The following is a 24,130-nucleotide window of genomic DNA, read 5'->3' as shown; positions in this document are numbered from 1 at the left end:
TGCTCACCATCCTGAGACCATGCCAGGAACTCTCACATTTCCTCCAAGGGTCTGTCCCTCTCCCCTGTTAGGCTTTCTTTCTCAGTGGTTTTTGTCAAGGAGAAGGGAGCTGGTGTTTATCAGTTATACATAGGCTGTCCATAAATGGTCCCTGTGAGGCCACCAAAACTAGGGAGAGAATTGCTCTGCCTGATTTCCAGGACCTGTACGCTCTCAGGAAGCAATGACTATGGTCACAGCATGACATGTTTTAAGAATGGGACATATGCCAGCAGCTCTTGGATGACATAGGAGTCAATCACTCTGGGGCCTTTCTTAAGGTCTACATCCTAGTCACCAGTACCAAGACCAGTGCCATGGAAGATTGTTTAGCTCAATATTTGTCCCTGAAGACTGGGTTCAGTGAGTCCAGGAGGCCATCCCAGATTTCTCACAGCTGACATGAGACTCAGCATGCAGGGCTGGGAATGAAAAATGTGTTCTTCACACTATGGTGCAAGGTGGTGGTGCCAGGGCCAGCTCCTAGTGCCAGCAGCCCTTGGGACAGCTTGGTTCATTTACATCAGTACAAGAGCAAATAGGCTTAAGGGAAATAAGAGGGAATCCAAGTGTGTCAGGAATCAAGGCCACCAACTGCCTAACAAAGGACTCTGCTCCGGGGGCTTCAAAGGTCAATTTCTGGAGGGTCCCCATTGTGGGACAAACCCTGTTGTCACAGATACTCAAATTGGCTGTCCATACTGATTCATTGTCTTTGTACCTCATATTCATGATGACAGGTGACATTTATTGAGCATCTGCTGTATGACAGGTGCCAAGCTAAACACATATTTGATTAACTCAGTCCTCATGACAACCCTATTAGAGAGATACAATTTTCTCCTCATGATACAGATGCAAAAGCAGATGCTCAGCTTAAGTGAGTTCGAGGCCAGCCTGGTCTACATAGTGAGTTTCAGGACAGTCAGGGCACCATGTTGAAACCCTATCTCAAAAAAGGAGGGCAGCTGCCATCTCAAGTAAAAGAGGGTCAGGAAGGGTAGGCTAAGTAACTTTGTTGGGATTGTGCACAGCGACAGAGCTCCTGTCCATAGGCCACTAATATTCTTGAAGTCTCCAAACTTTGCTGCTTGAGAAAGGTTGATAAAGATACCAGCAAGAATCCTGCAGAGGTACAGTTGTTGCATCCCCACAGTTTACCATACATGGACGTGCCCAGGAGCTCTGCTATAGGAAGAGGGGGTTTTCTCCATAGTTCCACAGAAATGTCATGAGCATTTCCTTTAGGTAACACCAGGAGGCGCAGCAGCCTGTTTCTGACCTGTGGCTTCTTGTCTTTTCCACTTGACTTGCTTGGGAAGGGTACGAAAGCTTGAGCATTCCTAACTGAGGTGTAGAATACACAGTCTTTGTACATAGGGTAATAGAATACACTGGAGAACTAATGGCTGTCCGTTGGCTCTGTAGATCTTCCTGCCAGAGAAAGTCCTGCTGTGGTCAGGGCAAGGTGGACTTGCAGGAGTTGGGAAGCAGAGACAGCAACCAAGACAATAGCAGTGTCCCCAACAGGTGGTTGTCAGCTGCTAAATGATGGGAGACTAGAAAGAACCTAACTGTTCAGAATGCTAGTCTTGGGGTCAGAGCTGCTGTGTAGGGTTGTGCAAGCTGTGCCCCCTGCAAGGGCACCTGAGTCAAAGGGAGCTGAGATGAAGCCCAGGGTCCAGTAGTCCTATGTCCTGAGGATGCTTTGTCCTAATTCTCTCAAAAGCATCTATCACATGTCTCTAGGATATGCAGTGGAGGCCAGAGCCCATCCCTTCCTTGTTAGCTCTGATGTCCATTTTGCTTACCTAAACCCCATTCTCAACACCTGTTTGTCTCTGTACAGACTTTGTGTTGCCTGAGCCTTCAGGCTCATTGAAGCTCACTTCTCTACTGTCCCATATCCCTTTCTCCTGCCAATCTTTCTATCCTAGCCCCCAGGCCCCAGATCCCAACTCCCAGCTCCCAGTTCCCAGCCCCTACCTCAGGTAGAGGTAGGAATTCTCTAGAAACATGAATACCTGCTTTGGCACATCTGAAAATTTTACTCCATGGACAACCAAGATATAGACATGGAGCTGGGACACTCAGGTGTCCTCCCTTCCCCTCAGGCCATTCACTGTCCTCTTTCAGTCACTGGGCATGTGTGTACTAAGCACCTGCATGGTTCTCTTCTGGGCACAAGGCCATTACCAAAACAGAACAACTAAATCTTCCCGGAGCTTCAGGTATAGTTCTAGCAATACCCACTCCCCTTGATTCCACCATCCTTCTTTCTTGCTCAGGTACCATGGAAGCCCCCTCTTCCTCCCTTTCAGAAGCATCCCCCCCCCAAAAAAAAAGCTGGACCTTGCTGTTTTTGCCTCGGTGCCAGGACCCCTGGTATCCCGTGCGGGGAATGCATGTGTAAATTTTGCTTTTGTATCCTGGCCTGGCAAAAGCCACAGGGCACTGTGCTCTTCCTGGGGTAGCTTTCATGCACTTGTTTTCTCAATTGAGTCGGCAAAGGCAGGTCAGTGGAACCGTGGCTGGGAGCTCAACCTCTGAGATACGGCATTCATTAAGACCTGTGTAGTCAGTCATTTTTTCCTATTATTCTTCCTATTTCCTTACTTCCATAAGAGACATGAACTTGGGGCTCGAGAGAAGCTTCAGTGGCCAAGAGCGCCTGTTGCTTTTGCAGAAGACCTGGGCTCAGTTCCTAGCCCTCACATGGTAGCTCACAACCATCAGTTACTCCAGTTTTAGGGGAGCCCACACCAGTCTTATGATCTCCTTGGGCACCAGGGAAACACTCATACACATACAATAAAATAAATAAATCTTTAAAAAAATGTTTTTTAAGAGCTATGGTTTTGGGCTGGAGAGATGGATCAGCAGTTAAGAGGTCCTGAGTTCAATTCCCAGCAACCACATGGTGGCTCAGGCATCCAATGCCCTCTTCTGGTGTGTCTGAAGACAGCGACATTGTACTCACATACATAAAATAAATCTTTTTTTTTAAGTGAAAATAAAAGAGGCATGATCATATTTGCTACATGGGATAGTGGCCAGTTTTCTGTCTTTCATCTTTCCTTTTTCTTTTCTTTTTTTTTTTTTCTTAGAATATGCCAAGAGAAAAGTGAAAAGATGACCACACCCAACATGAACAAGTATTAACATGTGTTGTTTGCCTGTGATGTTGCAGTGCTGTGCATTTAAACTGGGGACCTTGTGCATGCCCTGAAAGCTCCACCAACCAAGCTCCTCCCTCCGCCTGCCCATGATGTTTTCTAGCAAAACAAAACATTCTGGGTACTGACATCCTGCACTCTCCTCCCATCCGTGGAATGTCCTAGATACTGCCAGGTCCTGTGATCCACCTCCTAGCCAGTTCTCTCCTGTCTGGCTTTCCCCACACCACCAGGTCACTGTTATTTCAGATTTCTCCCAGGACAGCATGTCCAGATCTAGTTCCCGAGCTGGTGTTAAGACCTCTGTAGGATTGGTCCAGGCAAACTGCCAGTATCACCTCCCCTGCCCCAGGACACAGTCAGGAAGTCCCAGGCCTTTCCAGTGGGCCTCTGACTACAGTCGCCTCCCGTTATCACCTTTGTGCGTCTTTGGTCACACCTAGTCATGTTCTTTCCCTCCCACCCAAGAAGACCACTGGATTTCCAAACCTTGCCTCAATGATACTTTATCTTGACACCATCCAGACAAGCTCATTCTATGCTGTCTTCCTTTCTTACTGGTCCTCGGGCTTCTACAAAACAGATGCAAAGCCTCTTGACTCTAATTTGAAAAGCAGCTTTAGCCAACATGGGTCTCATTTTCTCTTGTGGATGACCATGCCTCCAACAAAGGAAACAATGTCTGCTCCATGCCTGCTCGGTTAGATGTTGAGCAGCTGCTCAGCCAGGTGAGGGTGCTGCAGTGTGATACTTGAGATGGGAAGGGAGGAGAGAATGTGTGCTTGGCTAGCAGCCTCTGAGGAGGCTGGCCCCTTAAAGCCTCTGAGGTACATAGAACTGGAGCGGCTAGATAATTCCCTCACAGTTTCTGTCTCCTGCACCCGGCACCAAGTAGAGGTGAGAACGAGCTTGCGGTATGGCAAGCAAAGCACTGGAAGACTGGAAACTGAGGAAAGAAAGCCATGTCTTAGCTAGGTCACAAAGGTGCTGGGAGTAGCCTGTGATCTCTATCTAGGCTTGAGAGTAGCCTGGGAGGTCCCGGGATTTTTGGAAAAGGGGAGGGTCTTGGCTGCTAGAGATAGTCTGTGGAGGGGAGGGAGGAAAGGGGAATGTGCACAGGGTCTTAGCTACATGGCAGCCCTCTGACTCTTCTCCTTTCAGGCCACTAGACCCCTGTCCCTCAGCCATTCCTTGGGAATATAGGATGCTCTGACTTGGCCTAACCATCTGGGGCTCCTGCCCAAAGGCTTTCAGGCCTGTTGTTTCCTGTCTGTGCAGAAGGGAGGCCCCCCTCCAGGTTGCAAATGGAAAAGGCAGGCAGGGCTTCTTCCAAGTTATCATTCTGTCTGGTTCTGGCATTGAGCTGGCCTAACAAGGATGGAACCCTCCCATGGCCTCTCCCTAGACATTTCCTAACAGGCAGCAGCTCTGAGAGAGAAGCATTTCTCTCTTATTAGCACCTGTTGAAGGGGCCTGCCTCTCAAGAGGAGGCTTGATTTTTATGTACAAAGTCCCAAGCTACAGGGATGTGATGAGATCCTGTTTCTGACTCTTTCCCGCCTGGTGGGGGAAGGGAAGGGAGAGTATCCCTCCACTTTAGGATTGGAGGGGAGCCATTGTCTAGACCATATGAAGTCTGTGATTTTACAGCGGTATTGCTGAGGGCAATGGCAACATTCAGAGTCACAGCCAAACCTGAGGGTAGTGGTGGCTACTTTTTTATCTGACACTTAAGAGTCAGAAGCAGGCCGGGCAGTGGTGGTGCATGCCTTTAATCCCAGCACTTGGGAGGCAGAGGCAGGCGGATTTCTGAGTTCGAGGCCAGCCTGGTCTACAGAGTGAGTTCCAGAACAGCCAGGGCTACACAGAGAAACCCTGTCTCTGGAGAAAAAAACAAAACAAAACACAAGTCAGAAGCAGGAGGATCTCTGTAAGTTTGAGGCCAGCTTAGTCTACCTATCCGGTTCCAGCAGGCCAGGGCTTAAATAGTGATATCCTGTCTCAAAACCAACCAAACAAATCAGAATCATAGCCAAGTGGAGCTGAAACAGTGCTTGCGAGCGAGATCCTCCCCACTCCCCTTTCCCTTCCTTCACTTCCGGTTCCTATGCTCATCCCAATTCATATACTCCTATAGAACATTCAAAGCCCATTCCTAAGCTGTTTCTTTTATAACATGCAGAGCACACAAACTCCAACAGGGCCTGGAGACCCTTTGTAGTAAGTGCCTCTGCTTATTTGAGGAGGACTCTTCTCTATCATCAACTCACTGAGAGTCAAGAAATTAATAGTCCTTCCTAGTAATGGCAGCCATACAGACAAGGTGTGTATTCCTCGTCAGAATAAGAGCTTGAGAAAGACAACTATCTACAAGGGGCTTCTCCTGAGCCTTTGAGAGGGTGCACCATGGAGACTTCGTGTGAGCAGAAACAGCAGTAAAGGACTTGGCCCTCAGGACTTCTTGGCGTGGCCTCATTGAGCCTCTGCTTACCTTAGTTCAGACTATGCAGTAAGTATCAGGGGTTGGGGAATCTGGTGATTCTGCAGTCCTCTTCCCAAGGAGATGCTGGGATGAAGTCAAATCTTCCTTAGAACAAATATTCCTCTATGCACTGTGTGGGAAGCAGAGCTCCCTGCCTGCCCATGTTATTGGTGGCTTCTGGTGCCATTTTATAGTCTATTCTATAGCGATTGTTTTTTACATCAGTAGAATAAGATTCCTAAGCCCCTCCCCACCCCACCCCCAGATTGCAACTTCCCAATAGAACAAGAAGAACATTTGCACACTCTTTCTCTCCAGGGCTTCTTTTCTTGGCGGGGAGCACTGGGTATGGATGCAAAGCCCTCCTGCAATGCTAGGCAAGTGCTCTACCACTGAGCTGTAGCCCTAGCCTCCAGTAACATTAGCAGGAGCCTGAGCTGATCGCCTGCAGTTCCTAACAGCTTCCCTTTCAAAGGACAAAGGGACTCTTCTGATCTCTCGGCGCTATTTTTATTTTTTTGTACTTTGAAAAATAAAATGTATGTTTTTCCTTTTTTGTCATAGATATCATTACTTAAAGCTCTGTGCGTAATAAAGGTAGTAATCCTTTCTGTCCTCGGCTGCAGACATTATCTCCTAGCTTGCTACTGTGATTTCTAGGGTATTGTACGTTGGGGGTGTGTTAACTTTTTTTAAAAGATGATATCACATATGGTAGCATTTTCCTTTGTGATTCTTATGCTTAGAAGTCTAAGCCTTCTCCCAGATTGGATACGTACTCGTGTGTAATCTCCTAGAGTGTGGAAGGTGATATCACGTAGAGTGTTTCTTTTCTAACCTCCAGGCATCCCTCCCCACCCCTCGCTTACCACAACCTTTCTTTGGAGGCACAAATCAATCAATTGGATTGGAGTCTCAAATATGCTAATGAGGTCAACCCCTTTACCCCCCAGCTCTTTCAGCCCCTTTGAAAAGGGAAAGCTTGAGGGAGGTACTTCTCCCAGTGGGCTGTCTCATTAGCAGGAGCAAAGAAGGAACAAAGTGCAAAGGAACTTCCACCCCATCTCCCCTCCTTTTATCTCTCCTAGGCAAGTTTAGTGAGATCCAAATCCAGAGCTCCCAGTTAATGGAAGGTCCTGGGACTCTAACCGATCAGACTCCAGCAAAGTCACGAGGCCAGTAGCCAGAGTTCCCCCAGCAACCGCCAGGCCAGGCCACTGCATCTTCTCCATCGAGCCAGCACGGTTGCCATGGGAACATGAGTGCTAAATTGCTTTGTGAGTATAGAAGCTGAAGACCTCAGCTTTGACGCACATAGCCCAAAAATTGATTGACCTCCAATTAGGTTTTTGTTGTTTTCTTAAGGCATCTTTCTGTTTTCGTCTTGCCCATACGCCTCCTGAGGTCTGCATCAGAGACTCAAATATTTGGCTCCGTTTGCTAAAAAAGAAAAAAAAATTATACCTTGACTTATTTCAAAAAGGATTTAATGTGATTTATGAAGATGCACCCAATACTTGGACCCAAAATTTGATGCAAGAGGAGGATGGAGCAAAGAGTAAACAAGGATGAGTTGGAAAGAAGTAGTAAGAGACTGGATGTCAGGAAGTCCTTGCATGATAAATGAGAGTCCCAAAGGTAGCTCTTAGGCTTTCATGGGAGATAACGAAAATGGGCAGCAGAATCGTTACAAGATTCACAGATAAAAACAAATCAACTGATTAATAGAAGCTCAAGTGCTCCTAACCTTGAAACGAAAAGTTTGCTTTCCTCCTGTAGACTCTAAAAAGTGACGTCATGTTTCTCCCCCTGTACCCAGCAGATTACTTAAACCAATTCCAAGTATAGACTAACTTCTGTCGATGATTTGGTTTCCAAACTTCTCCATTTTTATTATTGTTGTTGATAAATGATAAACACACATTTCTGGTAATGTCAAAAGGGAAGAATACAATGCAGCCTTTACAATGAGTTGAGCAAAGCTGTGGAGATATCTCAGTCGCTAAAGTGCTTGTCATGCAACTGTGAGGACCTAAGTTGGATACTCAGCACCTGCTTAGAGATCTGTATGTAGTGATGTAGCTTGTAATCTTAGTGCTAGGGAGGCAAGACCTGACCATCCCTAAGGCTCACTGGCCAGCCAACTTAGCCTAAACAGTGAGATCTCCAGGTCCTAGTAAGAGAGCTTGACTGAAGAGGAACAAAATAAGGCTGGGAAGATGTCTCAACAGTTTAGAGCACTGGCTGCTCTTCCAGACAGTCCATGTTTATTTTCCAGAACCCATATACTAGTTCACAACTGGCTGTAACTCTAGTCCCAGGGTGCCCAATGCCTTCTTCTGGCCTCCAAGGGCACCAGGCACAAGTGGTGCAAAGACATATGGGAAAACAAAACACTCATATGACTTAAACAAGCAGACAATTGAAGAACACTTGAGGTTGACCTCGCCTCCATATACGTGTAGACATACATGTGCACGTGTACCCTTGCACATGTGAGTATGCATACACACTGACACACACACAAAGTGACTGTGTTAAAACAAATGTGGGGTGGAGAAAATGTGTATAGTAGGCTGTTGCCATTGCATCGCTTGCACAGAACATTAATTGAAAAAGAAAAAAACATTGTAGCACTCAGGGTATCTCCCTTGCCAAATAAAGGTTCTATCCCTGAGCTTCAAAAATATTTTTAAATGAGTAACAATATACATCAGCGTGTTAAAATAGAAAGATTAGAAAAATACAGAAAAAAACCTCTTTCTCTCCTTTAGACAAGACCTTGTTATTCTATAACTCTAGCTGTCCTGGAACTTGCTGTGCAGACCAGGCTAGCCTCAAGCTCACAGAGATCCTCTTGCCTCTGCCTCGCAAATGAGGGGGATTATAGACGTACACTACCATGTCCAGCTGTTTTAGCGATGGTTTTGTACATCCAGGGTACTCAACCTAGAACCTCTTACATACTAAGCTAGTGCTCTCCCACTGAGCTCTCCCTCCAGCCTACAGGCCTCTTTTTCATGTAAATCAGTGCAACCTTTCTGCAGGACAATATTGTAGGGCATTTCGAAAGACTTTAAAACGTGCATACCCTTTGATCTGGCAATTCAGCTTTTACAAATGTATACTAAGGAAATAACCAGAATGGAATGAATGCCCAAAGATTCATGTACAAAGTAGCACATCAAAACATTGGTTATAGGGGCTAGAGAGACAGCCCAGTAAGTGCGTGCAGTGGCTACTCTTCCAGAGGACCCTGCACTACACCCACATAATGGCTCACAACCATCTGTACCACCAATTCTAGGGAGATCCAGCGCCCCTCTGGCCTCTAAATACTAGGTATGCAAATGGTTCACAGATATACACCTAAAATTATTCATTTAATTTAAAAATAATATTATTGGGAGCTAGAGAGATGGTCCAGAAGTTAAAGTAATGTACTGGTCCTGCCGAAGACCTGAGTTCAGTTTCCAGCATCCACACTGGGTGGCTCACAACTGCCTGCAGCTCCAGCTTATTGGGATAATCCTGCATCTCTAGCAGGCAGCTGTGAGCCACCCAGTGTGGATGCTGGAAACTGAACTCAGGTCTTCTGCAAGACCAGTGCATCCTCCAGATAGAAGGAACTGTGTGGCTCTTGCAAAGGTATGAAGGCTGTGGTGTCTCTGGGTGGTAGAGCGTTTGCCTGGTTTGTGCAAGGCCCTGGGTTTGATTCCCAGCACCAGAAAAAAGAAAATATGCTAACAGCTTAAAACACGAATGAGAAGTACTATTTACCATCAAACTTCCCAGACTACACCATAATCTCTATCATATAGCCTCTCTGTGCCCTGGATCCTTCCCTCACTGCAGTTCTGAGTTCGATAATATGTATTGTATGCTTATCTAGTCCACATGTGCAAGTCGGGAAGGACCATAAGGATGGATGCTAACGCCTGTCCTTGCACTCACTACCATTGTACACTATCCAAGAAAGAAAATTAAGAAAGCTCCCAGTCTAATTGAAAAATAGCTTTGACAAAGCAATGGAAAAGGCTCATTTTATTAAACCGTCACCCCTGTGCACAGGTCATTTTAATATCCTGTGTGAAGAAACAGAGAGCATAGCAAGTGCTTTCACTGAGCTGGTCGCTCCTCAGCAAGCTCCGGGATGGGGGCGGGGGGAGAGGCAAGAGCTCAACAGGCCTTTTTTTCTGTGGAACATCAATTTCAGTTGAAAGAACTACAGTAGTCAGACTCGGTATTTGACAGACATTCTTCTTCTCCAAGATGAACGAAGTGAGCCTGGAGCTTCAAAGAAACAGCTGAGGGGATTTGTTACCAAAGATAAGGTGTAAACTTTCAACTGAAGATTCTGAATTTTTGAAAACCTGTCTCTGCCACTGGGACCTTGGCTGTGTCTCAGGATTTAAGGAAGCTCTTCCTGTCTCTTAATTCTTTATGACCTGTTGGGATTCCCAAACTTCATCCTAGATGCCAGGGTCACTTCTTCTGGGGTCCCATGCATGCACCTATGCACATGGTCTTTGCCCTCAGTATGTCATGTATGCTTTGGACATGAAGTGGAGCACTGCCTAGGTATCACACTGATGTATCAGGAAGGCTACCAGTGCAGCACAGTGCAGGTGTTGCATGACATGATGACACAAACCTCCAATGTCCATGCTTCCCTTTGTCCCCAGCACCAGCCCTCTATCGGCCTTTAGGCTTTAGTCTCCCAGGAGCTAGTGATGGCTCTCTGCCTCCAGCTTTGACCTCTTCTGAGCTTCCAGTTGCACGTCTTCCCTGCCTCTCAGCTAATATGTACAGCAGCCAAACCTATGTTTCTTTCCAGTTCTCGCACTGCCTCTCTTCCAAGGCTCTCTAAGTCAGAGACATCATCAATACTAGCCCTGCCTCACCAGTGAGGTCTGTTCTCCCTCTTTCTTCTTAGTCTCTGCGCCAAGCAGGCCACCTTGCTTGTCACCCCACCACTCCCACAGCCCCTTGACTGCTCGCCATTCCTCTCCCATAAGTCTCCCATACAAAGCCACTACTGGCATTTGCAGACCACTCCCTAACCCAGAAGTTTCCAGTTCTCTTCCCCATGAGATCCACACCCCTTCTCCTGCCCTCTACAGGCACAGCTGGGGTCTCCTTCCACCTGCCTCATCATCCACCTGACCGGCTCTCTTCCTCTGCTTCATACCAGGGACCTTCATTCTATTTTACACTATTGCCTACTAGTTCCCTCGCCAACTTCCATTTTATTGGCAAATTTTTTTTCATTCTTCATTTTTTAAAGATGTATTTATTTCATGTATATGAGGACACTGTAGCTGTCTTCAGATACAACAGAAGAGGGCATCTCACTCCAGCCTATTCATTAACTGTATATATATATATATATATATATATATATATATATATTCATACATATATACTGTAGCTGTCTTCAGACACGCCAGAAGAGGGCATCAGATCCCATTACAGATGGTTGTGAGCCACCATGTAGTTGCTGGGATTTGAACCCATGACCTCTGGAAGAGCAGTCAGTGCTCTTAACCACTGAGCCATCTCTCCAGCCCTCATTCTTCATTTAAGTGTTCACTGTCCTTAGCCACCACTCACATGCTAGGCAAGCACTACATTAAATGACATATTCAGCCCCAAGAAGCAATTCTGTGTCACCTTATCTTCTTTCTGTTCCTTCCTTGCATTCTTTTTGCTTTTCCTCCCCTCCCTTTCCTTTCTCTTTTCTCTTCTCTTATTTGAAGTCAGGGATGCACTGTGTAGACCAGACTGGCCCTGACCAAAATTTTGGCTCAGCCTTGAAAGATTTGGGATTAAAGGCATGAGTCACTAAATTTGGCTCTGAGGTATCTCTTTATTTTTCTTAAGGATTTACTGAGATGTGTGTGTGTGTGTGTGTGTGTTCATGAGTGTATTCATGCATGCACAGAAGCCAGAACAGAGGGTACTGAATCTCTCAGAGCTGGAGCTACAGGCCTTTGTAGGGTGTGCTGGTGCTGAGATCTGAACTCCAGTCTTCATAATTGTATAGCAAACACTCTTAACCAGTGAGCCGTCTTAATGGGGGAGGGAGGAGCTTGCTCTTCTTGATGCTTTTCACTTCTGAATGAAAGAAACAACTTTGGGAGCTGGCAAGTGACAATCAATGAATGCATGTGGCAAGGAAATGAATGTAAAATATTATCGAGTGAGGGTAGAGGGCCCTGTAGCTGAAAAAATGAAGTTCATACCTAATGGGAATAATCTGGAAAGAAAGTACCACTTACTGAGCCTTAATTTGTCCAATCTGCAGTATGGGTTTTGTGTGCATTCTCCCTCCATTGTTCTAGCAACTGTAAACCAGCACTATATTCCATGTGGGGATCTGAGGCCCAGCCACCTCAGTGCTTCCTAGTCCTTGCTGACTGTGGCAGCCTGGCAGTCGGCTGCAGAACACTTTCTAGTTGTGAACAAGAGAGTAGAGACAGCACCTAGTATCCCCGTGATTATATCCAATCTTCACACAGAGGGAAAGAGCTACGTTTCCTCTTATAAGATGGGCCCATGTCGTGAGGCATGGAAGCAGTCTGTAAAGTCAAAACTCAGTGGAAAAACAACCCCCACCCAGTAAGAAAAACAAAGAACCACCATCTCCTGTAATCTTGAGCCAGTTTCTTAACCTCTCTGAGATATGAGCTAGGAATAGTCCCCTGGCAGATTTGCGGTGCAGGGGAGCTACCGGGAGTGTGAAAGGGTTCCATATGGCTCAGCCACAGACTGACCCTACCAGGGATTCACTCTCTTCTCTCCTCAGCACCCACAGGAAGAAGTTTGGTTAGCAAAACGTACACTATGTTACAAGTCTAGGAATTGTGCTCTGTCCCCAGCACCGCCAAGGCTATGTGACCTTTGTCAAGTCATTTTCCCTTTCTGGATTTTGGTTTCTCTTCTTCTTCTTCTTCTTCTTCTTCTTCTTCTTCTTCTTCTTCTTCTTCTTCTTCTTCTTCTTCTTCTTCTTCTTCTTCTTCTTCTTCTTCTTCTCTCCTCCTCCTCTTCCTCCTCCTCCTCCTCCTTCTCCTTCTTCTTCTTTTTTTTGATTTTTGTTTTGTTTTTTTGAGTCAGGGTTTCTCTGTATAGCCCTGGCTGTCCTGGAACTCACTTTGTAGACCAAGCTGGCCTCGAACTCAGAAATCCTCCTGCCTCTGCCTCCCGAGTGCTGGGATTAAAGGCGTGCGCCACCACCGCCCAGTTAAGAGACACGTCTACCTCAGCTTTCCATACCAGCTTGGTTTCTTCTTACATTTGTATCATATGGGAGCTTTATTTCGTAGCAGTTGGATGTTTCTTTTTCTTTCTTTCTTTCTCATTACCCAGTCACTCAAAAAGCAAAGGGGAGTAGCTCAGTTGGTAGCATGTTTGCCTTGCTTGTACCAAACCCTGAGTGTGATCCCTAGTACCACATGGTGTGTACCTGTGAACCCAGCACTGAAGAGGTGGAAGTCAGAGGAGCAAAAGTTCATACTCAATGCATAGTGAGCTCAAGGCATGCTTTGTTACATGAGACCCTGCTTCAAAAAAAGAAAAAGAAAAAGAAAGAAAGAGAGAGGGAAAGTCAAGGTCATTGTCTTCAGCTACATAAACAGTTGGAGTCCAGCCTGCTCTATACATGACCTTGTCCCTCCCAAAAAATGAAATGATATGTAGCCTACTTGTAGAGCACTTGCCTGGCATTATGCAAAACTGGAAGGAAGGAAGGAAGGAAGGAAGGAAGGAAGGAAGGAAGGAAGGAAGGAAGGAAGGGAGGGAGGGAGGGAGGGAGGGAGGGAGGGAGGGAGGGAGGGAGGGAGGGAGGGAGGAAGGAAAGAAGGAACCTAGCCACCAGATCAGATGATTTTAATCTGAAGGGCTGTGTTTATGGATGTTGGATATCTCAAGAAATATTTCCCAAAGGGACAAGTCCCCAAAGCCTAGTGACCTGAAAGAAAAGTCAGGGTTCCTCATCAACAGATACAACCCAGGTCCCTCCCTCCTGGCCTCCAGAGAGATGCCCCAGCAGGCTTGGGCCTTACTGCCAAAGCAGGCCTGGAGCTGATTCAGGGGCCCAGCTGCCTGTTGCCATGGCAACATTCCAGCACACTTTGCATAGTGACGGGGATGCTAGGTTTTGCTAACAAAGTGCTCTGTAAAGGACTTCATGTCTTTGGCAGGGACAATCCCGCCTTCTTTTTCTCGCAAATAACTGTGGGGGCTGTGAAGAGGGAGTTGGCAAGTCACTTCCTCTGTCTTGGCCTGCGCCCCTGGGCTTTCCTTGAAGGCACAAGTTGGCAGCCTTTTCTTTCTCTAGTTCCAAATATACCATCACCACCCTCCTCCTGTCCACTCCCCCGTCCAGAGGAAAGAATGGTTTTTCCCTTAGTTAGAGCCCAACATGTTTATGAAAACAGGAGGAATGCGCTGTTCTAATCGCCTGTATCCCCTTGGCTGATTGCTGGGTCAAACAGTCCTCAATCCCCTTTCCTTTGTTCAGAATACCCAGGGATTTTCAGGATTGAAGCAGGAAGACCATGTCGTATCCTGGGGAATGAATCCCTCGGGCAGGAAATGGTCTCTCAGTTCTGAGTGGACTTGGAAGGAAGCCAGGCAGCTGAGCAAATCCTGATTTTATTTTGTCCAAGGGATACACTCTCGAATACACATTACTGAACTTCTCTGGGCCTTGATTTCCTCATACATGCAATGGGCATGATTATTGAGTCTTTAGATGGGCTTTATGGAAGTGTAACCTATCTTATGCTTCTATTTCCAACAGGAGGCTGATGCATTAGCCTCCTGACCTCCTCATTTCTACTGCAGTCTCCCCTAGATCAGGTAGACTTACTGATCATGCCAACATTTAAATAGCATCCTGGGGCTGAGAATGTGACTCAGTGGTAAAGGGCTTGCCTAGCATGTGTGAGATTCTGGCCATCCCTAGCACATGGGAGGTGGTGGGTGTGCTGTATATATCAAGCTGATCCTGGTAGCACAGGCCTGTCATTCCAGCTACTCAGGATGCCATGGTAAAAGAATTGCTAGTTCAAGACTTTGATGGGCTATTGGATAAGTTCCAGGCCAACCTGGGCAATTTAGTAAAACCTTGTCTCAAAATAAAAAGAGGTCTGGCCGGGCGTGGTGGCACAGGCCTTTAATCCCAGCACTTGGGAGTCAGAGGCAGGTGGATTTCTGAGTTTGAGGCCAGCCTGGTCTACAAAGTGAGTTCCAGGACAGCCAGGGCTACACAGAGAAACCCTGTCTCAAAAAAACAAACAAACAAACAATAAATAAATAAAGGTCTGGGAATATAGTCTAGAAGAAGAGTGCTTTTGTGCAGACCCAGGAGCCTGGGTCCAATCTTCAGTGCTACAGAAAAGAGAGATGTCAAGTTCAAGGACAGCCTAGGCTAGAGAGCAATACTGAGTCTCAGTTCTCCACCCCCCTGTGTCACTCCATGGCTTTCAAACTCTAGTGGCTTCTCCCTGCACCTCAAATGAGACCCAGCCTTCTCCCCTCATCTCTTCCACTTTGACATACTAACCTTCTTTCCATTTCTCAAAGACATTGAGGCTCTCACCTCAGGGACTTGGCACTTTCCATTCACTTTGCTGGTTCCTTCATGTGCTCAGTTCTTAGCTTGAGAAGCCTCCCTCCCCCCTCCACACATCCATACTGGTTCCTACAATCATTCAGTGTCACAGCCCCTTGCTAGTGTTCTTCCTAACGCTACTCACAACGTAATCTTACTTTGCTGCTTGGCACATTTGGTACATTCACCTCCTATATCTCTCTATCCCCAATGCCCACAAAACCTTATGATGGACTCCAAGCAGTTTATTAAATGAATGAACAAATGAATGAATGAGGCAATCAGAGCACTGGAAGCAAAGCCTGAAATGCAATAGAGAACAAAGGATGTCCGTCCATCTTTCTTTTTTCCTCTTTCTATTTTTCTTCATTTTAAGTTTATTTGACACTAGGTCTCACTGGGTATTCCTGGCCTGTCTGTAACTCAGAAATTCACCTACCTCTGCCTCCTGAGTACTGAGATTAAAGATGTGCACCACCATAGTGGGCATGTTTACCCTTCTTTTTGCCACCTTCATCATCTGGCTATATGACAGAGGGCTCTTTGGCTAGACCTGTGGCCTCCAAAGCTGAGAGAGTACATTCATCTATTCGAGTATGGGGAGAAAGTATTAGAATTTCTATGAACACTAATTTTAGCACATTTTAATTTCCACATTTTTCTATGTTTTATCATTTCAAAAACCAATTAGCACAATATTACATGTATATAGTTTGTATATAAATATACATATCTTGGAGTGCAGGCTTAAAAATACTTGGAGACCATGGCTGGTAGGAAATAAATAAACAGGTTGTTGGCAGCGTGCTACAGATACACTGGGTTGGGCCAGCACAGATTTCTAAAGCAGAGTATTAGCGGTTGAATGCCTTGGGATTAAGGCGGGGATGGGGGCAGCAGTGGGTTTAGACCCCCACAATTCCTAGCACATCTGTTGGCCTTCTTTACAAATGACCCTGCCTGTCCTATCCTTCAGAGACCTGTGAGTTTCCTTTTTAAGAAAGTTCCTTTTGCAAGGCTGTAGAGAAACTTTGACTCTAGAGCCTGGTGTTGTATCATCCCCAGAGACAAATAAGGTGGGAGAAAGTCTGAGGTCCTGGGGCTCCCTTGACACAGGCTGGTATTTCTTCCATTTGTGTGTTCTCTGTAAGCAAAATGGTGCCTCGAGAAGAGTGGGCGCTGTACTTGTTGATCCCCACCAGTACCCAGGACACCTTCTCCAAATGTTTGAACTGGGAGCAAGCAAGCCCATGGTTTCACTGCCAAGACCGAAATTAAATGAGGCTAGGAGAGGCCAAGGCTAGCCCAAGGTCACGGGGTATCCAGCGACCTCTCTGTTTTGTGCTCCTTTCTCTGCTTAGTCACTGGGATGAGTGCCCTGGGCCTTCCTTGTCTCCTCCTCCTTGGCCCGCTACTTACAGCACCAGTTCTCCAGAACTCTCTGGCTTTCTTACTGGGGCAGGAGCCAAATTCAAAATATTCCAAACCAAAATTCCACAACCTCCTTCCTTCACCAAACCCACATTCTATATTTCTTCCCACTCTTTCTATGGATGTTAATAATGTCTCTGCCCTTCTAGTTGTTTTGGCCTCAGTTGCAAAGTATTCAAAGTCTACTGAGTAAATGCTACTAGAAGCCAGGCACTTAAAAAAAAGTGTGCTTCAATTTCTTAAGAGAGAGTGAGGGGTGGGAGGAGAGATGCAGAAGGCATGCATGCCATGGCATGCATGTGGAGGTTAGAGGACCCTTTTGTGGCGTTAGCACACTCCTTGTACCGTGGAAGTGGGCTTTGAGGTTATAAAGCCACACAGCATTTTTAGTTTGTTCTTTCCACTCTGTGATTGGGGTTCAAGATGTGAACTCCCAGCTTCTCTTCCAGTTGTCATCTATGGCTGCTGCCTTTCTGTCATGATGGTGATGTTTTTGTTTGGTTTTTGTTGTTTTTGTTGTTGTTGTTGTATTTTGGGTTTTTTTTTCTTATATTTTTGGTTGTGAGCCTAGCCTTTAACAGCTGAGCCATCTTTCCAGCCCAAGAAGAGAGGCTTCCCTGACCAGAAATCAAACCCTAAGCCATGGCGGTGAGAGTGCCGAATCCTAACCACTGGACTACCAGGGAACGTCTTGGTTTGTCTTGAGACAGAGTCTCACTAGGTAGCTCTGGCTGGGTTGGTATTCACTATATAGATCAAGCTAGCCTTGGATTCACAGAGATCAGCCTGCTTCTGGCTCCCAAGTGCTGGGATCAAAGGGATATTTGACTTGGTGATAACCTCCTATGTCTTTGGTACTAAAAGCCCTAATAAACCCTTCCTTTTATAAGATGCCTTAGTCATGGTGTTTTATCATAGCAATAGAAAGGTGATTAATATACCAAGCTCGACTAGCAAGCAGCTTGACTTGCTGATCCATTTCACTAACCCTAGACGTTTTTATGTACAATTAATATATACACCAACGAGTGCACACATTGACTAGTGATCACAAAGTATGCATCCTATACTTACTCTCGTTTCCCTCGCTTGAGAAGCTGAACAGGAGCAGGATCAGCACTGCAGAGCCCTCCTACCTTTAGGCATATTGCAGATCATCCCTCCAATACCTTTGTGAGTAGTTTAACCCAATTTACAGATACACATTATTTTTCCTTGAACCAGCTAATTTAATTTTGCCTCAGATATCCAACAAATTAGACTTTTTGACACACTCAATTTTTCTTCTTGTTATGAGATCCTATTATATATACTAGCATAGAAGTATAACTACTAAATTTACAAAGATCATGCATGTACTTCTAAAATCCCCCTCTGTACTATTAGCTAATATGCACTTGCAAAGTGCGTGTCAGATTTTGTGGGACATTCTACTGGGGGAATTAGTGTGAATGGAAGTCTGTTTCTAGTAGAAAAGATAAAAAAAAAAAAAAGACTTTGAATCTGATGCGGCAGCATCTATACTGGAACCAAACCCTGTGGAGCAGATAAAGGGGTACCTTCAGTTCTGGTGACAAGTCTCTAAGAAGACACCCTCTAAGTGTTTGGGTTGAGACTTGAGAAACAAGACTGACTTTTCCTGAGTGTAGTTGAAAAGGGAAGGAAAAGTACTCCTCTGGAAGGAATAGAAACAGAGAAACCTTCATTGAGGCTGAAAGCAAACCCCCTGCTTCAGGGTTGAGAAGTATGACTGTAGCTCACTGGGACAGAATCTCTCAGAAGAGGGCTGAGTAAGCTTGCACACGAGCCCAAGGATAGGCTACTGGTAGACTGCTGGAGGACACAGTTGAACTGCACCTTGGAATTCAGGGTTTCCAATAAAACTTCGATTTGAAAGACCCCATACCAAACTGAAGTATGTGCAGGTCATGGAAGGTGGGGCCAGCTGTGTGACAAAAACAAAAACAAAAACTAGGCTTAGAGTTAGCTAACTTGGGTCCATGACACAGCCATGCAATTTTTTAGCTCAGTCTCTTTACCCTGGTTTATTACTCCATCTTCCTCTTGGGCTCAATAAACCAGGGCATTACAGAAATGAGAACATACCAAAAGTGACATGCTGGCTCTTGTCCTAGCTCTGGGGTTCCAGGTGTGAGTCTGGAGGTAGCACTGACTCCTGCCCATTTCTTTACCAGGTCCTTTTTTTTTACCATCCTTGCTGCTGATGGGGTTGCAGATGACCTTAATCGCTTTCACTTTAGAAAAGTCCCCCCCAGCATTGCTTTCAAGCCCCAGATTTCTCTGTCTCTCCTCTGCAGGTTTATCTGAGGCTTCTTTAAAAAAAAAAAAGATTTATTTTATTTATATGAGTGCACTGTAGCTGTCTTCAGACACACCAGAAGAGAGCATCAGATCCCATTACAAATGGTTGTGAGCCACCATGTGGTTGCTGGTATTTGAACTCAGGGCCTCTGGAAGAGCAGTCGGTGCTCTTTACAGGTTTAGCTGAATATCAAGCATGGTGGGGCTGGAGACAGGAGGTACTAGCCAAAGAGTAGGGCCTGCCTTTACCTCCGACCCCTCTTCTCCAGACTTGGCTGCTCCTGATTTGACTCAGTCTGAGCTTATGCCAGAAACTCCCTCCTAGGACTCCTTCCCACTTGTCTGTCTGTCTATCTGTCCGCCTGTCTGCCTGTCTGTCTGCCTATGTACCTCAGCACCTTAGCACATTGCACAGTGATCACAGGAGTGGACCTTCCTAGCCCCTCTCCTCAGACTAGGGGACCAGTCAGAAGAGTCACCAGCACTCTATGCAGCCCAGACGTCCTTTCTGATAAGAAAGAAGGGGTGAGAAGATTTGAGCATGCAGAGCAGGAGAATCGGTGCGTGAAGCTTTCAGAGGATCCATCTGAAGGGAAGATCAGGGGAGGTCTGCAGGGCAGGGAGGCTGGCTCCATGGTTCTGCTAATGCTTAACTAGCTACTGGCAGGGTGGTTTCTTCCCACTGGCAGAAGATCACTGATGAATACTCTATGCCAGGCACTCCAAGGCACAGTCTCAAGTCCATCTACTTCCACACAGCCCTCCAGGAAAGCTAGAGACTACCACAAGGGAAGGCCTCGTGAACTTGTGGAGAAGTTCTAACACAGCTAGTGCTAAAAGTACTCAGATGAGGACTGTGGGTAAAGAACAGAGCTTTGGAAGCACAGTGGCATTATAGTTAAAGTTTGAGGAACTGTCTATAGGGCTTGGGAATCGGTCTTACAGGGGAAGCAATAAGAAGCAGATGGGGAGCACGTTTTAGCTAGCACTCACTCTATGCCTGATGTCATGTCGGAGAAGTCTTATAATACAATGGTTCCCTCTTATGCATCAAGAATGCATTCCAAGATCTTGAAACTGCTGATAGGACTGGTCCATGAAGAGACTCTGCTTTTTCCCCCCATAAATACCTACATGCCTACAGTACAGTTTAATTTATAAATTGGGCACAGTATGAGACTAATAACTATAAACATTAGCAAAACAGAACAGTAATATACTATAATAAAGTTCTGGGACTGAAGGTTCTCTGCCGCTCAACATATCCGGTTGTACCATGGTTACCATTGTAGTGATGATGTGAGATAGCACTAAGCTCATGTGTGTGATATACATAGATGTAGATGACAGCATCAAACTATTTATGACTTGAAAATTTGTCAAGAGGGCTGAGGCAGGAGGACAGCTGTGAATAATGACCCACCCCCCCCACACACACAATTATTAAGAGAATTAAACTATGGCAATGACATTGGTTGTGTGTTGGGAAATGATGAAGATGGCTGGGATATTTCATAGGTGAAGGTTTTTTAACCAAAGCATTTGGGAAGAGTTTGTGGCTAGAAGCTCTTCTCTTCATTTTTCATTGCCCCAATGATTCTTGTTTACGCTTTTACCAAAGGCAGGTTCTACTGGTTTTGTTGTTCCAGAGTCCACTGAAGGCTTGCTCTGAGGCTGAGGGTGTAGCACAATGCTTGAGAACTTGCATAATATTCACAAGGTCCTAGGTTGGGTCCCTAACACCTCAAAAATACCTGCTTTGGTTGGAATCCTGTCTCCTGAACTCAGCTTGAAATGTGACAGCAGCTTCCTCACTGGCAGACAAACAGTCCTGATTTTTTCATAGTTTTCAGCCCAAACCTATTCTTCAATCTGTGGAACCAGCCCTTCCTTGGAAATCGTGGCTCGGTCTCACTCTCTTTCCTAGCTCCCTAGCTGGGGTTCTCTTAGGCTCAGTGGTTCTGATGGCACGCACTGCCAGCAACAGTTGGAACACGTTTTCTGCTCATGTCTTCCACCCACAAATTTCATTCCTTTTGCGTGCACTTCTTCTTTCTTCACAGTTTTCCAGATAAATTTGTTCTTATCGTAGTCTTTGCAACCTTGGCACACAGCTCCTCTTTCTCTCATTAACTTGAGAACTTTCACTTCACAGAAGCTCCTGGTGGATTTTTTTAAGGGAGGGGGGAGAGGATGGTAGGGGAAAGGGAGAGAGAGAGAGAGAGAATATGGATTAATGGTGAAAAATAGGGAAAGGACTTAAGTATGACCTCACTGGGAAGAGGAACGAATACAGTAGTCTACTGCACATATCCAAGTCCATCTTCAGGGTCCTAACACTTAGCTATAAATATAAGGCAGGAGGAATGCATAACTCTCCTAATTAGGTTTCTATCGCTGTGATAAAACACTGAACAAACCTAACCTAAGGGAGGAAAGGGTCTATTTGGCTTACACATCCCTCTAAGAAGGGAAGGAGCTGAAACAGGAACAGACACAGGAACCATAGAGGAATGTTACTTACTGACTTGCTATTTATGGCTTGTTCAGCCTGTTTTCTTATCCAGCCCAGGACCACCTACCCAAGCATGGCACTTCCTCCAGTCCACTGAACTCTCTCCCACATCAATCATTAATAATTAAAAAAAATGCCCCCTCCAGACTTGTCCACAGACAAATCTGATGTAGGGACTTCCTCGCGTGAATTTTCTCTTTCTAGGGGACTCTAGTTTGTGAGTCACAGTAACTAGTCAGTCCTGATCAAGATATGTTCCCACCCATTATTGACTTACAATGGTCTAGTTTCTGTCTGTCCAGCAAGATAGACTGATTAGTTGTAAAAAAAAAAAAAAGCTGTGATTTTTTTCCCCTAGGAGACAAGTTCTTCCTTTGGCTGACACTGGGACTTCATCCTTCCCCTCTACAGCATTCCAATTTCTTGGGCTTATCACATCAATAATCTGATAGCCAAGGGGATGGACACATGTGTCTCTTTTGAATATCTTCTTTCCAGCCAAGGTGGTTATATAGAGATCTTGGCCAAGCTGCCTCCCCTTCCTAGACTCTATTCGCATAGCTGTAAACTGAATTCAAGTAATACTTTGTGGGGAAAGTCTGGAATGATGAGCTTGAACTGTGCTTCGAAGAGCTGGGACTGTCACTTTGAGAAGGACTCCTGTAATCCTAGTCACGTTCAACCTGAACGCTTTACTATATTTGTTCATTTTTTATGTGGGTTTTTGCCTGAATGTATGCATTGCACTACACATGTTTGGTACTCGAGGAGGTCAGAAGAAGGCATCAGATCCCCTGGAACTGGAGTGACAGACAGTTGTGAACCACCATGTGGGTGCTGGGAACTGAACCTGGATCCTCTGCAAGAACAGCAAGTGCTCTTAACCACTGAGCCATCTCTCCTGTCCCATATTCAACTCTTGACCAGGGCAATGAGTGCACAGGTATATCTAGTTTGTGACCATGCATTCACTCCCCACCCCTTCTTGCTGTCTTCTCTCTGAATATGTCCAAAACCCAACCTTTCTTGTCCATGGCTCTTCATCTCCTTGAGGGTATAACCTAGATGCCCATGTGTACAAGCCAACTGAATTTTATTGTTTCAGCTTCCAAACTGTCCCACACTCTGGGATGACCTCCCAGTACCACAGCTGTCTTTCTAGGTTTCTCTGAGCTTTACTTTAGTCCAGTCTTACAATTTCGAACCTTCTGAGACTCATCCTTCAGAGGTAGCATAAAGAGATAGAGGTGCAGGAACCAAATGTCTCCCAAACTAAAGTTGGTCACTTAGCACCCTCACTATCAGGCTCATGGATCGACATGTTTTAACCAAACCATATTTATAAATCTATTTCCCCAAGATGCTTCACTCTGGGTACTTCCCACTAGCTCTGGGGCTACTTGCTCCAAGGCCTTATTTCACTTTCATGTTGGTTCCATTGGAAACTTCTTGTCATTTTCCACAGTGAGCTGCAAAGCCCAAGTAGGGGGTCCCACCATCTTGCAGGGTTTTTTGTTTGTTTGTTTGGTTGGTTGGTTGGGTTTTTTTGTTTTGTTTTTTTGCAATTTATCCCTTACTAGGCTGGGACAGCTGGTCAGTAGTCTGAGGGATGTTTGTGGATTTGTTAAAGACTGAAAAGACCCTTAGCAGCTGGCTCCCTGAAGCTTGCAGTCCCCACAGTTCCCAGTATGCCCTTTCCTTTTGTGTCTAGCTAACTTGATGACCCAGTCCACATGGGGTCTATCTACTCTGGGAAGTAACCCCCCCCCCTCAGCTCTCCAGACAGAAGCAGGTTTTCTCTGATTCTCCTTCAACGCTGTTAATTCGTTTCTGTATTGTCTTTTGATGTGTCAGTCACCCCTCCTAGAAGGTGACTTATGCCTCTTGCTCCTACCACCAGCACGGGGCTTAGGAGGAGCAGATCCCTGGGAACTGTTGACAGAGTGCCTAAATGACAGGTGGATGGGGGTGGGGGTGGGGGGCGGTGGATGGATGCGCGAATGGGTCTCATTTTAGACCTCTTGTTCCCAAATCAGAAAGCTCTGACCCACACCCACTATGTGGCTATGACAGCCCCCCCCCCCCGTCCCTGTGTCTGATGACATCAGCACTGAACAGTCTTACTATTCGCCTATGTGAAGCCACTCAGGGCTTTCCAGCTCTAGCAGACTTGATTCCAGGACCGATGGCCCGAGCTTACTGCCAGGCTGTTGAGACTGGAACAGGCTGCTGAGCCAGCACCACCTGCCCCTTGTCACTTATCCCACAGGGCTGCAGCACTCGCGACAGTCTGCTGCATATGTGTGTGTGAGAGCGCGCGCATGCGGAGCGCGCATGGATTTTCTGTGGGACATGAAAAGAGCCTTCTCATTGGCTGCTGAGGGTCCCAGTTCCAGTCTGTGAATCTCTGGGCTGCTATCTCTGCCCTCCCATGGGAAGGCAAAGCTGGCAAGGGAGGGGAAAGTGGAGTGAGGCTTCAGGTGTGTCTGACAAGGAAGCAGGTACGCCTGGTGGCCACATTGGGCATTCCAGAGACGTCTGGATGTGCT

At 46.1% G+C, this 24,130-nt stretch overlaps 1 protein-coding gene across 2 annotated transcripts in view; it reads left to right on the top strand.

The window, feature by feature from the left end:
- Positions 1-24,130, top strand: part of Nhsl2 (NHS like 2) — a 243,962-nt gene that overhangs the window by 132,346 nt on the left and 87,486 nt on the right. The window lies entirely within an intron of this gene.

This window comes from Mus caroli, unplaced genomic scaffold (assembly GCF_978045245.1).
Source record: "Mus caroli unplaced genomic scaffold, Mus_caroli_1 scaffold_5, whole genome shotgun sequence".
Lineage (NCBI taxonomy): Eukaryota > Metazoa > Chordata > Mammalia > Rodentia > Muridae > Mus > Mus caroli.
This window is presented reverse-complemented; position numbering and strand designations above follow the sequence as displayed.